Source organism: Bactrocera tryoni, chromosome 2, assembly GCF_016617805.1.
Source record: "Bactrocera tryoni isolate S06 chromosome 2, CSIRO_BtryS06_freeze2, whole genome shotgun sequence".
Classification (NCBI taxonomy): domain Eukaryota; kingdom Metazoa; phylum Arthropoda; class Insecta; order Diptera; family Tephritidae; genus Bactrocera; species Bactrocera tryoni.
In genome coordinates, this window is record NC_052500.1 from 84,806,519 (window position 1) to 84,822,283 (window position 15,765).

The following is a 15,765-nucleotide window of genomic DNA, read 5'->3' on the forward strand; positions in this document are numbered from 1 at the left end:
AACATAGTAACTTTTTTAAAAAATCTTGACGTTAAATGCGAAACAGCAAGGCGTGTAGAGAAAAGCCGACTTTAAGTGCAATTTTTTGCACATTTGCTTTAATTCGAGTTTTCAAATAATCTAATTTTAAAAAATAAATAATAGAAGTAAAATAAATTGAGTACTGGAGTTTGCTAGGATTTATCAAATATACATTGAGAAGAAAAAGCGCCCAAAAATTGTAATTAAATTCCCCGGGTAACTGATATTTAAAAAAAAAACGTATTTCGCTAAGTTGGTAGAACTATCCTTAATTAATATGACAAACATGAGCGCGGTCTTACAACCAGTTTTTTTAAAGCAGCTGCTTAAGTCGGTACACCTCAGTAGTGTGTTGCGATTTTTACAATAGAAAAAGAATTTTACATTAAAAAACTTTATTTACAACCAAATTTTGTATGCAGAATCAATACGAATGGAAAAGGCTAAGGGTGATCCAATTTTATCAAAAACACAAGTCTACGAGTGGTACAAGTCCAGGAAAGACCGTCGAGAGATCGTTAAAGACATGCCTCGTTCTGGATGACGACCTCTTGAACTAAAGACAATATTAAAAAAGTAAGGATATGGTGGTTTAAAATCGCTAGGCAAGTATTACAGAGATGGCAAGAGAGCTCGAAATCCTTCACGAATCCGTTCGATCATTTTGCTGGATATTTTGGGTATGGAAGGCGTTCTTGCTCGACTCGTCCAGATAAAAGTGATTTTTTTTTTCAAAAATAGTATCGTAAGCAGGACTCTTTGAACATGCATGGTCGTGCGAATTACGGTCCCACATTCATGACAGCACTATAACTGCCGATTTATGCGTTTAATATGCAAACAAGTCAACAATCATCAGAATGGAGGGAAAAATCGAGCAGAAACCAAAAAAAAATCACGTCAAAGCCGGTCAAAATTTAAGATGAGGCTCATAGTTTTTTTCGATAAACATCCGTTAAAAACGGCCGGAATTGTGGAAGAACAATTCATGAATTTTTCACGATGATAATGCGCCATCGCATCGAGCTACGATTTGACCGAATTTATAGCGAAAAACGCAATGAATACCATCAATCAACCAGCGTATTCAACATAATTGGCTCCGTGTAATTTTTTCTTGTACCCCAAACTGAAATTGCCGCTCCGTGTAACCCGTTTTCAATCGATCGAAGAGATAAAATAAAATTCGCAAAAAGAGCTGAAGACGACTCCTAAATGTTCTTATAAAAAGGGTTTCAAGAATAAAATCTTAAAAAATCAAGATCGGTTCTCAACCAGCTTATACGACTCCTTTTTGCCTATATTTGTGACTGTACGAGACAATTCTGTAATACAAAGTATCTTACCAGCCGGAATAACACGGATTATAATCATATTATTAAATAGCGAAAAATTTGTCGAGACCAATGTCTGTATGAAAAAACAATTTTTTAAACTGATTGAAATTAAAAAACGATCATTCTTAGATCTTTCAAACTATTAGAAAAATATACACAACATAAAAATATACATAACAATATAACAAATCTTTATATTTACTCTGTGTTTCAAATACAATATTTGAATATATTTTTGTGATCCATTTTATTTCTGCATAAAACGAGATTTGATTAATATAATAAATCATTGAGTATGTACATATGTATGTCGGTAGGCTTGGTGCAAGCAAATATAATATTACTCCATACATACATATGTATCTACGTATACGCGCTTGTGTGAGTCTTCTATAGAAATGCATCACTATTAGGTTAACTTTTTAAGTCAGCTACCCTCGGTTTGACCCAAATAATATGCAGCTCGTGGTTTTCGACGATCTCTACTTTTCTGTTTCATCCTTTGCTTTACAGAGTGGGCCCCATCCATGCGAATAGGAAACAAAGCCAACACCAAGCTATGCCGCTCAATACGCGTTTTTGTGCGCTATGTGGGGTGGGGTGGTGTATGTTGCGGATAGGTGGTACGGCGCGTATGAGGGCAGCTTTTTATGAATACCTTCCATTTTAACACGGTTTCATGCTACTGGCAAACTAACTGAATTCTCGTTAAAAAGAGCAAACCGACAACTGTTAATCTAATAATGTAAGCCAGTATAAATATTTCACACAATGAATAAATAGATTGTGAAAACAAAGAAAAACTTAGAAGTTGAAAAATCACTGAATTTGCACTTGAAAAATGAAAAATAGTACGATATATCACATTTCGTTATAATTGAAAAAAAGTGTAACACTTGCATGTATTTTTACTGGTTTTCAGTAAATATGTATATGCATACGAGTTATATCGACTAAAATCAGTTAACCGAAACATAGACGTGGGCGAAAAATAAATTAATTTTGGCCTCTACATATTTTTTTCTTATTTCTACGAGTATATTAAGCTATTTTTTTGTCGAATTGAGCTGCTCTTATTATTTTATATAAATTGTGATGATTGGAAGAAACCCCAATCTCTAGAAATATTCTTCCATTTTAGTTAGGCCAATGTTCACAACTCACAAAGCATTACAAAAAAACAGAGATGACACAAATATAAAAACTCTTCGTGAGACGAAGATATGGAACAGTTTCATAGAGGGCGGAAGATGTAGATCTTGATTAAAATTTCTTCACGAGCGAGTTCTTCCAACAGGGACGGTAGGGGAAAATTTTTAAAGAATTCGTAAAAAACATTATGAAATACCAAGATTCCCACAAAATTATATCATCCACTTTTAAATAAATTATGAATATAAAAATGAACCCAAAACATAAATGGTTTTAAATATTACATGTTAAAGGTAATTGATTTTTAAATATGTTGCTCTCTTTCTGAGCACTAGATATAGATAAAGACATTGCTTAATCATACTACGGCGAATGCTCAGAATGTATTTTCCAAAGAATCCTTCATCTGTCTGAAGGATAAACTAAAGCTCGAACTTTTTGGATAATTTTATAAAAAAAAGTTAGAAAATGTAAGCTAAAGATAACACACTGGAACCTAACATACTTTCTGGGAATGTTAAAATGAAATTATGCGTATGTATCTATGTACTTAGGTAAAGTTGACCGTTGCACCTGTAAACAGCAAATATTTGATAGCAAACACAATTGTGTTAGCAATTTTCAGTAAATATTTACCTTCGGGATAACAAATCATGCATTTTTATGTTTGGCAGCAATGCCTGTTGTGTTTGTTTTGCGCTGCTCGACTGCGGTTTTGAAGTTGTTGCAACTGTGACAGGAAATATAATTTTTGTTTGTATGTTTGCGCAATAAGAATTGTTTTATATTTTAGAATTTTCACTGCGCACAATATTCTCACTTGTTTCTTAATTTATGTTTTGGATTTGACTTTACATTGCACACTAGCACATATGTATAATTTGAAATTGTTTGCAGTTGCAACACCATGCCCATGCACTACGTAGCAGCGGGCTCAATGGTGCAGCATTCGTAATAAAATTTCAAACTTGCAATCCTGAATACACTCGTACAATTTACGATTCGTAATGTAACTACTACGGCTAACGGGTAAGTTTGTTGCTTTTGATTTTTTTGCGTTTAATTCGATTTGCCGACAACGGTACCAGGGCACTGAGGCTGCCAGCCACAGTGTATCAGGAGGAAAACGCTGCAGTTCGTATAGTTCATTTCAGTTCAGTCCAGCTTGCGTTGAGTTGAAAATTTGCCGAACGCAATTCCCAGTTGCATTTATGAATTATTGCAATTTCACACATACACGAAGTGCTGCACTGCTGCATAAACACAAAGCAAAATAATAAGTTAGAAATGTTAGCATTTGAACACCCGTAACTACAGCAACACGAAAATTCTGTTGAAATGCTGTCGAAATCACGGCAAACGCTTCAGGTCACTGTTTTTGTGTTTTTGGTAAACACCCTCAACAATGAAACAAACATTTGAAGTTCGCAAATTGCGCTCGTGCTGGTTTTGGATTTGCTTGATTTATGTCCGACATTTACGAAATATTTACTGAACTTTTGCTGACTGTTTTTACTGAATGAACGAACTTTAATTTAGTACTTTTATTTTATTAAAAGACTTTTTTGTTGAACTTTGACTGGTTTAATTTGCATAACAAAACGTGCACAAACATGAATACACTTACTCATGCATGACTTTTACGAATGTTGTTGATTAGCTCATACGAGTGTTTGATTTTGTTAAACGTTATTAGCTTTTTATGACACATGAAATCACTTATTTTATTAAAAAAATTTATACTTATTTACCGAACGAAAATCTCAACTCGAACGCCACTGCGTCATCATTATCAGCAATTGGCACACTAGTATCGACACAAAATCAGCGTAAAGCATTCGTATACACCCGTTCTATCACTTCACGAAGTGTCCTTACGTTTTGACAACATCAAAGCAACTGAAGCTGCTGCCCAGCATCGGCTCCACACAGAGTGCACACGTATGAAACGAGTAGGCGAACGAAGCGCCAGGCGATGTGCTTGCTATGTGCCTTCGTTATCAACACCAACAAGAGCAACAACGTGGTTTGAACAGGCGAAGTCACGAAGGTAACCATTGGGGGTGTTGTTATTGTCGGTTAGCTTTCGTTTCAATTCAGCCTACGGAGAACGCAATCATCAAGAAAGCATGTTATCAGCAGTGAGTGCGGTCTACAGAGAAAAGCAGTAGTTTAGCAACGACACAGAAAACAGCTGTTATTTACATAGTTCTCCCGGTTAGCCAAATGTATCAGCGTCGTTGCCTATCGCAGTGCTGAGTTTTGTAGAGAACATATAATCGCATTCTCTGTGTTTTCAGCCGTTGTGCTGAGTTGATTGCAATTTATTATATTCCCTACAAAAGCCCAATTATGTTATTGCATGCAAGCGGGACGAGCATTTTATACTACAAGATAATTTGAAAAAATTTAAAAATAATAAATAAAAACCTTGGTACCCTTGAGGGATCTAATATTTAAGTATTAACTAATATGTATGTATGTATATATGATGTAATGCAGTGTTGATAAATTTTGAAATGTAATCGTTTCATTGCACCACAGTGACGTCCGAAAATTCCCAGTATTTTTGCCCTGAAAGAAGTCTACATACAGTACATATTCCATAAGCTACTTTCGGAGACGAGTGACATTTGGAAAGGGTCATGTTTCAAAATAATGCTTTTATTGTGCGAACACACAGTTCTCTAGCTAAGTTAACGGGTTTTGATCCTAAAAATTAGTCACGAAAGGAAGAGTATTTTATTATTATTTTTTTTTCAAAATAAAATTATTAGATCTTTTACGTAAACCCTAAGTTAGTTTGGCTTCAAAAATATACTTTATCGGTAAAATCTTGCTTAATAAGGTATTAATTATAACTGCATTTCTTAAATGGATACGGTACAAAAACCTGTTTTTTTAAGAATATAGTATTTACCTTAGACCGTAATCATTACATGTGTTATATTAAATATTTGATTTTTATTTTGGATAAATCTTAAAATTGTAAATAATCACTATTTATTTATTTTTTTTGCTCAAAAGTAATGATAAGTTATGAGCTATTACAGAATTACACAAAATCGGTGAAGAAAATTATTAAAATCCGCAATTAAACAAGTAAGGAAATGCTAAGTTCGCGTGTAACCGAACATTTTATAATCTCGCAATTACAAATTAAGAAACCATATAGATTGACCAATATCTAAGTTACAAAATCAGGCGGATGTTTCAAAATCCGAATTTTAGATACATTGAAACTAGGGAAAGTAGTATCCTGATTTTCTTCATTTTAGAAAAGAAATTTGTAGAAATTTGATGCCTTGCCACTCCCGACCTTCACATATCACTTGAATCTAGCAAACCACCAGCATGGCTTCCAAAAAGTACACAGCTACTTGAGGACATCGAAAAATCCACGCTCCCTCCAGGGCTGAGGAAGTGGACTATGAACTATCTGAGCGGACGTCAATTATGCGTATTTTGAGGTAAAAACTCAAAACAGGGAAGAATTAAACAACGGGTCCCGCAGGAAGGTGCCCTCTCCCCGTTACTGTGCAACTTCTACATACCGAAACTCCCGCAACCACCAGAGGGAATTACTATCACCTCGTACGCTGATGATTGCAATGACGTCGGGTAATGGAATCGATGGTATGTTCTCAAACGTAAACGGCTATCTCTCCGATCTTTCTCGCTTCCTCGCTGCACGGAACTTACCACTATCCCCACAAAATCCACAGTGACCATATGCACAAGCTGCAGTCGATGGCTTTATGATTCCGACTGTCAATAACCCTTAAATTTTAGATGTGACTTTCAACTGCCTGTGGTCCTTCACTCCACATGCGATCGCGATTATCGCCAAACTAGCAAGCAGTTCTTGCTGGGTTTTTAACTTATCCAGACGCAATATTCTAGCCATTTATTTGCATGTTAACGCTACACATTTGACACCCTTCTCCCTTTAGTTGGCCCACGCTTTCTGGGCCTACCATTGGGTGACGTCGATGACAATTGATCTAATGCATACCATCTTAGCAAGGATTATGTACCCGTTGCAACAAGAACAACATATGTACATTTTATGTCAATATCATTAAGATACCTTATGTACGCATTGGCCAATAGAATGGATTTGATAACAGATGGAATAAACCAATTTTTTATTTAGAAACAGGTGTGATTGTCACCGCATTTCCATTTTCATAGTACATAATAAGACTAGTATTAGTTATCTCATGCATCAAATTTTATTAAAATCCGTCAAGTGGTTCGTGAGTTATAGAATTTGACATAAAAGTGGGCGATGACAAACGCATTATCCAATTGTTATACTTCTTCATTAAACTATTTAGCAGGCAGGGCCACGCCCACTTTTAAACAATTGTTAGCTCAGAGATGTCGCACGCTACTGTGATCTCTTCTACGAAATTACAGTTTTAGAATTTCTTAATTTATACTGAAGTTAAGTAGAGGTAATTTTTTCAATAGCCTGTTTTTGACAGATCTCGAATGAGTCGAGTCAAGCTGTTATATTATTTTTGTTCAGTATTGTTTAGCATTTCATCATGGAAAGATTTACTACATCTGAAAAACGTTTACAAATCATCGTTCAACTTTATTATGAAAATTCATGTTCTGTAAAGAATGTATTTCGCCCGCTTCGCTCAACTTATGGTGAACATAATTGACCGAAAATATCGCTCAAAGTGTGAGATATGCAATAAAAATTCAGATATAATCCTTTTCTTGCTGTAGTAATTCTGCGTATCCAAAATGGGTGGAATCGAGTCAATACTTCCCTGAGCTCCCATATAACTAATATAAAGAATTTCAAACTTCTAAGTCACTTTATGCTGGATATATCTGCCAATATTTGAGTCATCTCAATGAAAATTTCGGAACATGTTTTATTCATAACAATGTGTCTTTGCGACTAAAATAGATACGATTCGGCGAAAACTTGAACATCCACTTGGACTTGCTCCATATGATTGTATGTAAGGTACCTTAATGAAACCTAGGGAACGTTTCTTTGAGTATGTGGCATATTGGAAGTATATGGGATGAGCAAAAATAGATAAAATCTGGTCGATACTACCCACTACTCAAATATATTCAATATAAAATGTTCGGTTGCACCCGAAACTAGCCCTCCCTTACTTGTTTTATTTGAATATATGCTATATTATATTCAATCATGCATTTTGATTCATTTTCATTCATAAAATCACTTTAAATAATTTTGTCCGGTTTATGAGACCAAATGCTCCTATGTATGACGTATGGAACGATTTAGCGAGATCTTAAATTGAAAGCTCAATGGGTATCAACAAGCGAAATTAACGCATTTGGGACGAAGAACAGCCTGAAAAGATTCAAGAGCTGTCTTTTCATCCAGAAAAAACAACGGCTTGGTGTGGTTTGTGAGTCGCTGGAATCATCGGTTCATATTTCTTCAAAAATGATGCCGGGGAGTACGTAACCTTCAATGGCGACCGCTATCGCAAATTAGTTGATGTGTGACATTGAAGCTTGTTATCTTGGCGACATTTAGTTTGGTGTGATACATATCAACCAGGATCGTGTGATATCACACCGTTAGACTTTTTCCTGAGGGGATATGTAAAGTCTAATTGTACTTTGATTCAAACCTTGTTATTCGCCAGTTACCAGTCGAAATGCTCGAACGAGCCATACAAAATTGATTTATCATTCTTTTGAATGATACTAAACATTTACCTTTAGATTTGAAGTTTCTGTGTTTTTTCTTTAAAAAAGTTGGGAACCTCGAAATTGATCGCCCTCTATTTTCATATTTTCATATTTGCTCCTAGAGCCTTTTCAGTATACTTTCAGTTTATAAATAATTCCTAGCCGAATATTCACTAAACTAAACTAGAGTATTAGAGCAACCCAAATTTATACAAAAATATATACATACGTGATTTAAAGGAAGGGTTTGAACTCCTGTATGCAATATTTTTAGAACTTTTTTTTACAAAACTAAAGTAAAATGCGCTCTGCTTATGTATGTATGTGTGTAGAGCTCTAAGTGACGTTCTAGCTAAAAATTGTGCTTTTCACTTTCGGGACCAAAATAATCGGATTAATTGAAAAGCATTGTTTTCAATATTTTAGAGCGATTTAGATTAAGCGAACATAATACGAAAACACAACAGCGATGTTTGTAACAGTGAATGTTTTCCAAAGTCACACTATGTACATAAATAGTAATGCCACTGAAGCACCAGCACCATCAAAACTGAAAAAGAATGAAATGTGCATATTGCAACCGTCCATTTTGGTTTTGAGTCCCTTTTCATATATGCGAAGGAAATTAATATAAAACAATATTTGTAAATGGGAGCGACAGCAGGGGGGTGTGGCAAATAACTATTAGCGGAAAATCGCGGCAAACGCCGAAATCAAAAAACCAATCAATGGTTCAACCCAAATAGTCTGACGGCGCCGAAGGAAGGCCGGGGCAACCGCAGAAACCCATTATAAAGCGACATATGTATGTATGTATATATGTGGCCGTACATAAGGGAATTGATTCTATTTTGAAAAATTCTCAAATGGGGTTACGCCATTTATACGAGACCGCATTTATTTGTATGCTGTCATGATTGTGTGTGTGGTTTTAATTTTAAGTCTAAGGGAATAGAAAAAATCAGTCAATATTGTAGTGGTGCAACGTGCTTTGGCATAAATTGTTTTTAAGTGTTGACAAAGGAAAAACATTGCAGTTTAGGGTAATTTACACTAAGTACAAATTTCAAACTCTTTAGGAATAATAAAACCTATGCTGAATCGAGTACAAAATTTCACTTGAAACTGAACTCCAGTTCCACACATATTGCACGAGCGGCCGGCAAAACACACGACTATTTGGTTACCCCGGCGACAACGCAAACGCAATTCTATCAAACTCGCTGTTACAATCGATGGTGAGAGCACCAACACCATTGCATAGTTGAATGGGATTTTTTATAAAAGGCAAACAGGAAAAAATCAAGCTTGAATCAACAGCTAAACCTAGCAATAATATCTCGATGCGCCGAAGGTGCTTGAGAGCAAAAACAGTCAAGCGTAGCCGCACACGATGGGCGCAGCGCATTTTGTCATACAGCGAGGGGTCAAAAAATATGTTGAGCCGATTTGACAGCGTCGAAATGAAAAATAAATGCTCGGGAAAGTGAGGTTAGCAAATGAATGTTATTTCATACGTTGAACAAAAACTAGCGGGAAAAATTGTTCAACTAATCGATATACAAAATGCCTGCGGGTATAGCCGCTGCGCTATCATGTCGCACAGCGTGATACCTATCTGTTTCTGCCATTGTGTTTTGAGAGTTTTACTAACGGCTTAACTACAAATTGATATTGCAATGCAAAATAAATTGGTTTTCGTGCAACGCACGGATAAAAAGATGAGATTTAGAAAATCGTAATTAAATCCATGAACAAAGCAACCTTGAAAAATATTTTTCACCTGGATGTTAACCTTTGTTTTGCTTTGCGGACAACTTTAATATCGGTGCAACTGAAATACGAGTAAAACAAGCTTTGTAGTACACATAATTACTTTCCTTTGCGGCGTACCGTTATGTAAATAAATTAATAGGCAGGCTTGAAAACATCACATCGAAAGCTTGTATTTATAGCATATGCTCTTTCGGCCCTGATGCTATGCGAAAACTGAAGATTCATTATCATTTTTGTAGTAATTAAAAACCTTCACTTTGTATTTTCGTGCTTATTCATAATAATACTTCACATTACTATACACTGTGAATTATGAGTATTTATAAATGCTTCTTGGCAATGCTTGCCCTTATTTGTAATGAACTTTAGGAGCAAGGGTAGCTGAAAAATATTTTAATTTCAGTTTTTACTTTGATTTTTCAAATGCAGACTTGCCACTCTTATATTTGATAGATGATGCTTAAACGTGCGTGTCTGTCTAGCTTTGCATTCAAGCAGGGACGTTTCATCAATATCATTTCATTTTATTTAAATTTAATGAGCTTGTGTATCTTTTCTTTGCTAAAAAAGCAGTAATGGCCGCATGTTTCAAACATGTGCTGTGAATATCCTCTACCATAAGAGCATAATGTGCACTACTATATATGTATATCGTCAGCTAAGATGCAAAACAACGTATCATGAAAAAAACTCGAAAATCGCTAATAACAACCAATATATAACCAATTTATAACCAAGACTAAAGTTTTGTTTCAGATATAATAACTAAAATATAATATAATAACCTGTGAGATATAATAATCATTTTATAATCAAAACTAAAGTTCAAAAACCCAAATACAATTTTTTTTTTGTTTCGATATGAGTATATGCTACCCATGTATAACCAATTTATAACCAAAACTCAAATTTTGATCCAAAATGACAAAGCAACGTATCATAAAAAAAACCTCGAAAATCGCTGTCAGATATAATAACTAATATATAATCATTTTATAACCAAAACTCAAAATTTGATTCAGTATGAGTAGTTTCTATTACGAGTATAATGTTTTTCCTTCGCTGGTTAACTTATGAAAAGTGATGTTACGTTAGTTTGCATTTTAAGTGAGGATATACAAGTATATAGTATATATGTACATATATATTTACGTTTGTGAAAATAATTTAACACTTAAACTAAGTTGGCCTCAAAATAATATAGGTCAATGTGAAATATTGTGAGTCTACAGCAATTCTTATGGTAGTAACAAGCATTCCAAGGACGCATTAAAAATTTACATGCAATAATTTGAGTTATTATTAAAAACCATTTCTATTTTCAGAAATATTTAACAGAAGTACATAAAATAGATAGCGGCTTATAGATATTTTCTGCAAAAGATACTATAAGATACTATGGACTTTTTTGACGCAAGATTCGTATCAGTACAATTTAAAATATTTCTAGACCAATTTTTGTATTATATGTGTAAATATGTTTTATGTCAGACATTTGGATCCAACAACAACTAATTTCAAATTCACATTCGCCTGCAAGATGTGGCCATTAGTTACAAAATTCCTTGTCGAACTGCTCGGACTCGGAATACATGCTTTAATGTACAACATGCTACCAACACTAATGCATGTTCGTATTGTATGTATGTATGTATGTATATGTCTGTACTGAAATTAAAATTTTCAAATATGCACAAATTCCTCAACTTTACTGCTGCTTTTATTTTATATTATTTAGCTATGCTTTTGATTTACTTTCAGCTTCTCTTTAGGATAAATGCGCAACGTATGTACTTAATATATGTAGATACGTATGTATGTACGTGCCGAAAACAAATTTGTTAAATTCCGAGCAACAAAAAGTGAACTAAAAAGTAACAAATTAATCTTAAAATAAAAACTAACGAAATAGTTAGTAAAAAGTAAAAGTAAAGTTCTGTGTGTTCCTGAAAGGCAATGTGAGCACATAAAAAACAAAAACAATAACAAAAAGTTCCGTAGAATACGCTGTTGTGGTAGAGCCCAACGAAGCTCCTCTACTTGTGTGTAGCAGTTCATCGGCGGAAGCATATAAAATGGTGTTCATCTATGTACATACTAAAAATATACAATTTGCTAAGTGTTAACGAGTTTCCGCTTCCTAAATAAGTCTATGAAATTTAATAGTCAGTTATATATTAAAAAAAAAAATTAGATTCCCTTGATCCCGTAGGCGGCCTCCAGAAAAAATTCCGAAAAGACGTGTCTGGCAGTGAACAAGATTTTTTGCTTAAAATTATATCAAATCTAAAAGCCGAAAAAGGCTTGTCAAAAGCTTTTGACACGGTAAAACACACAACGCTACTCATGGGCGGATCCAAAAATTGAAGAGTTATACATTATTTCCATCATAAGTGACACTCCGCGAAGGACTTTGAGTTGCAAGTACACAATTATATGTATGTATGTATAATTCACCCACTCAAAATTCTGCTCTGGATCCGCCCCTGATGCTACTTGAGGACATAGAACAATCTACGCTCCCGCCAAACCTAAAAAGGTGGACCATGAACTACCTGAGCGTTTGGCAATCATCCGTACTGTGTCGAAGTCGAAATTCCAAATAAAGAAGAATTACACAAGCGGTCAAGTTTCTGTAACACCGAGAGGGAATTTTTATCACCAAGTACGCTGATGAATGCACAATTTTGACGACGGCCAATGGAATCGATGACGTATTCTCAAAAGTAAACGGATATCTCTCCGACCTTTCTCGCTTCTTCTCTGCAAGGAACTTGATACTCTGCCAACTAAATCCGCAGTGATTCTATTCGCGAACTGGGCGAAGGAGTACATACTGGATCTTAACATTACAGTCGATGACGTTAAAATTCCAGCTGTCAATAATACCAGAATTTTTGGTGTTGGCTTGGAACACAGACGGAGATGCTTTAGACGTTTTGACACTGCACTCCGAAATATTATAGGATGCTGCTTGATGGCGCCGGTGGAACACTTACACGTCTCGCCGTGTACGAACTACTCTCCAAGCAAGTTTCTGTTTTTCTCCAAATTTCTACTGGGAAGTTTTCGCAGAAACCATTCTTGCAGTCGTCTGCTTGAAGCGGAGCCGCCTTCTGCGAACTTCATGAGATCCTTTCTTGACTAAGTTGACGACTTCGTATCTCACTACAAACATGCACCGACCGCCATTCACAGTGGAGATATTAACACCTTGGAGGGCTCCCTCTTAGTAAATGGCGTACTTGGAGTCAAACCACCACCCATTGCAGACGAAGAACTCGAGATGCCAAGAGAATCTAGAGTCTCCATTGTGCGACTTTGTTCTGGATATTGAAGCAGGTTAAGCTCGTACTTATTCAGAATCGGCCTTGCCATACAAAATATATTTATGTTCAGCAAGCAATGAGTTTCCGCATGATAATAACCACCTCTTTACATGCACATGAACTCCACTGATCTAACATCCTCCTCCCTGTGCTCCGACCACGTCGAAATAGTTCGTTTCCTGGGCCTCACCAACAACCAAACACTAGAATAACAATAACAACAGTCAGGCAAGCTTATTATTTTACTATATGTATGATTAGAGGTGATGATCGGAAAAAATTTTCACTTCTAAGTGGCCTAAAAATGTTAAATTAATTCCAAAACTTTTATTTATTTGACCTCAGAAGAAAATTTTCATCTGCGGCTCTGAAAGGAGACTTCGAGTAAAACGAGAGGAGGAGCCAATTGTACTAACTTAAAAAATTCGTAAAAATAGGCTCATATTCCTAAACTAATTGCGGAATCAATTCGATAAGAAATATGCAAAAAAAAAAGAAAAAAGAACGCTTGCAACGGTTGCACCGGAGCTTTAATACCCTTCCCATTCACAAAAGATTCCTTAAACTTGATTTTGATGACTTAGTTTGTATAGAGTTATATGCTACATATAATTATCTGAACAATTTCTTCGGAGATTACATCGTTGCCACATTACTTCAACTCAAATTTCGTGAATACATATATCCCGTTAACTGAAAAGTGTATGACTCTATGCTAATGTGGTCGGATATCGGCGATTCTGAGAAATCAGCAGAGAACAGGATATGTGCAGATCGATGTCAAAAACTTACACGAAAAGACAGATGGGCATGGCTTAATCGACTAAGTTCGTCATACTGTTAATTTATATATGTATATATATTTAATAGAGTCTCCGATATTTCCTTCTGGGTGCAATAAACATCGTGGCAAACTAAATATACCATGTGCAGAGTATGATTTTTTTTTAAATATATCCACTTGCGTATAATTGCTTAACACATGGTTGAAAGCCTTGCTGTTAACTTACTTCGAAGCTTACTAGAATGCCTTACTAAGTAAGATCGCAAGGGACCTTCAAGTGCGGCTAATTTTAGTTCCTCAATAACGACTGTGCGGACTAAATTTTTTGTGAGCTTTTTGTGCTTGCAAACTTCTTTTATAATTTATTCGCTGTTTGATGCATTTATTATTGTTGTTGTTTTATGTAACTACTAGAAAATGCAATTGCATAGCAAACTAAATCAAAGCACGAAAATATTTTAAGCAACTACAACAAGAGTAAATGCTCAACATTCCGCCGGCGTGCAAGGCAACTGCACACCAACACATACCGAGTGAATTTAACGCACACACATACAGTCGGAGGCGCACAAACACGCACTACATCAAACACTTTGGCATTTGTTTTCATGAGATTTTATGCTCTGTACGTGCGAAATTCTGCAAATGAATGAGCGTAGCGCACAAAATCTCAGCTACAACAATAAAAACACACAAATTCGCAAAGAAATGCAGTACATTTACATGCACACACACAGACACACACGCACGCACACGCCATGCACTTAACCCTCCACGCTTGGCTTGCTATGCAAAACTTGCCTCCAAACAAATATAGCATTATTTGGTTAGAAATATTTTGCATTAAGTGCTTATAAAATGTGTTAAGTTAGTTCAACTCCATGCAAGCGGAATATTCAAGTGATGTAATCGTGCGTGCGAGCGTGCAGCCAAAACAAATACACAAATACTCGTACACAGTTAAATCCAATATGAAATGACGCAAGGAAGCGCCTCGCCTCGGTTGTGCGAGGAATTACTTGTTTACATGTGCGAAATGACATGCGTTCTGGAGTTTAGTGGATCCTTTGGATTTGGTTAAACGTTCGAAAATGTAAGTGTATTAATTTTTTATTCATTCACATTTTTGACAATTTCGAACACTAAACGTATTTGCGGTTAGCTGATTTTGACAATGGCATATTTTGAATTCTACTCGTATTTATCTGCAAAAACTTGCTTGAGCGTCATGCGGTTTTGGATATTTTAATAACGACTACTAAATTAATTAATTTTAATTAAATTTATGCAAATTTAATTTTGATAATCACTTGACCACATTTCAAAAGAGCTTAACAGTGAAGTACTGAAATTTTAATTTAATGCAAAATAATAAAATGAAAATAAAAATTATTATTATTATGTAATTGGAGTAGTGGCAGTTAAGTGATGAGGTTATGTCATCTTAGTCAAAATTAGCAATTACCACTACGTTTTCAACTCAATATAATACAAAGTCTTTCAGAGATAAACCCAACACCTAGTACCATGTACACAATTTTTGCGATTGTAATTATCTTAATTTGCGATTACATGGTCGAAAGGTCTACCTGAGTTTCACGGTGTTTTTTTCTTATTTAATTCTATAACCTATCTACTGGGTAGTCGAAAAAATCGTTTCGTATTT

The 15,765-nt window shown here is 35.3% G+C and overlaps 1 protein-coding gene across 4 annotated transcripts in view; it reads right to left on the reverse strand.

Annotated features, from left to right (window-relative positions):
* LOC120769806 overlaps nt 1-15,765 on the reverse strand; it is a 271,930-nt gene that overhangs the window by 119,200 nt on the left and 136,965 nt on the right. The window contains exon 1 of one of the 4 annotated variants that reach the window (XM_040097007.1): nt 4,262-4,390. The exons of 2 other annotated variants lie outside the window; for them this stretch is intronic. The gene's annotated coding sequence lies outside the window, so the exon portion shown is untranslated. One more of the 4 variants, XM_040097004.1, reaches the window with a different exon arrangement.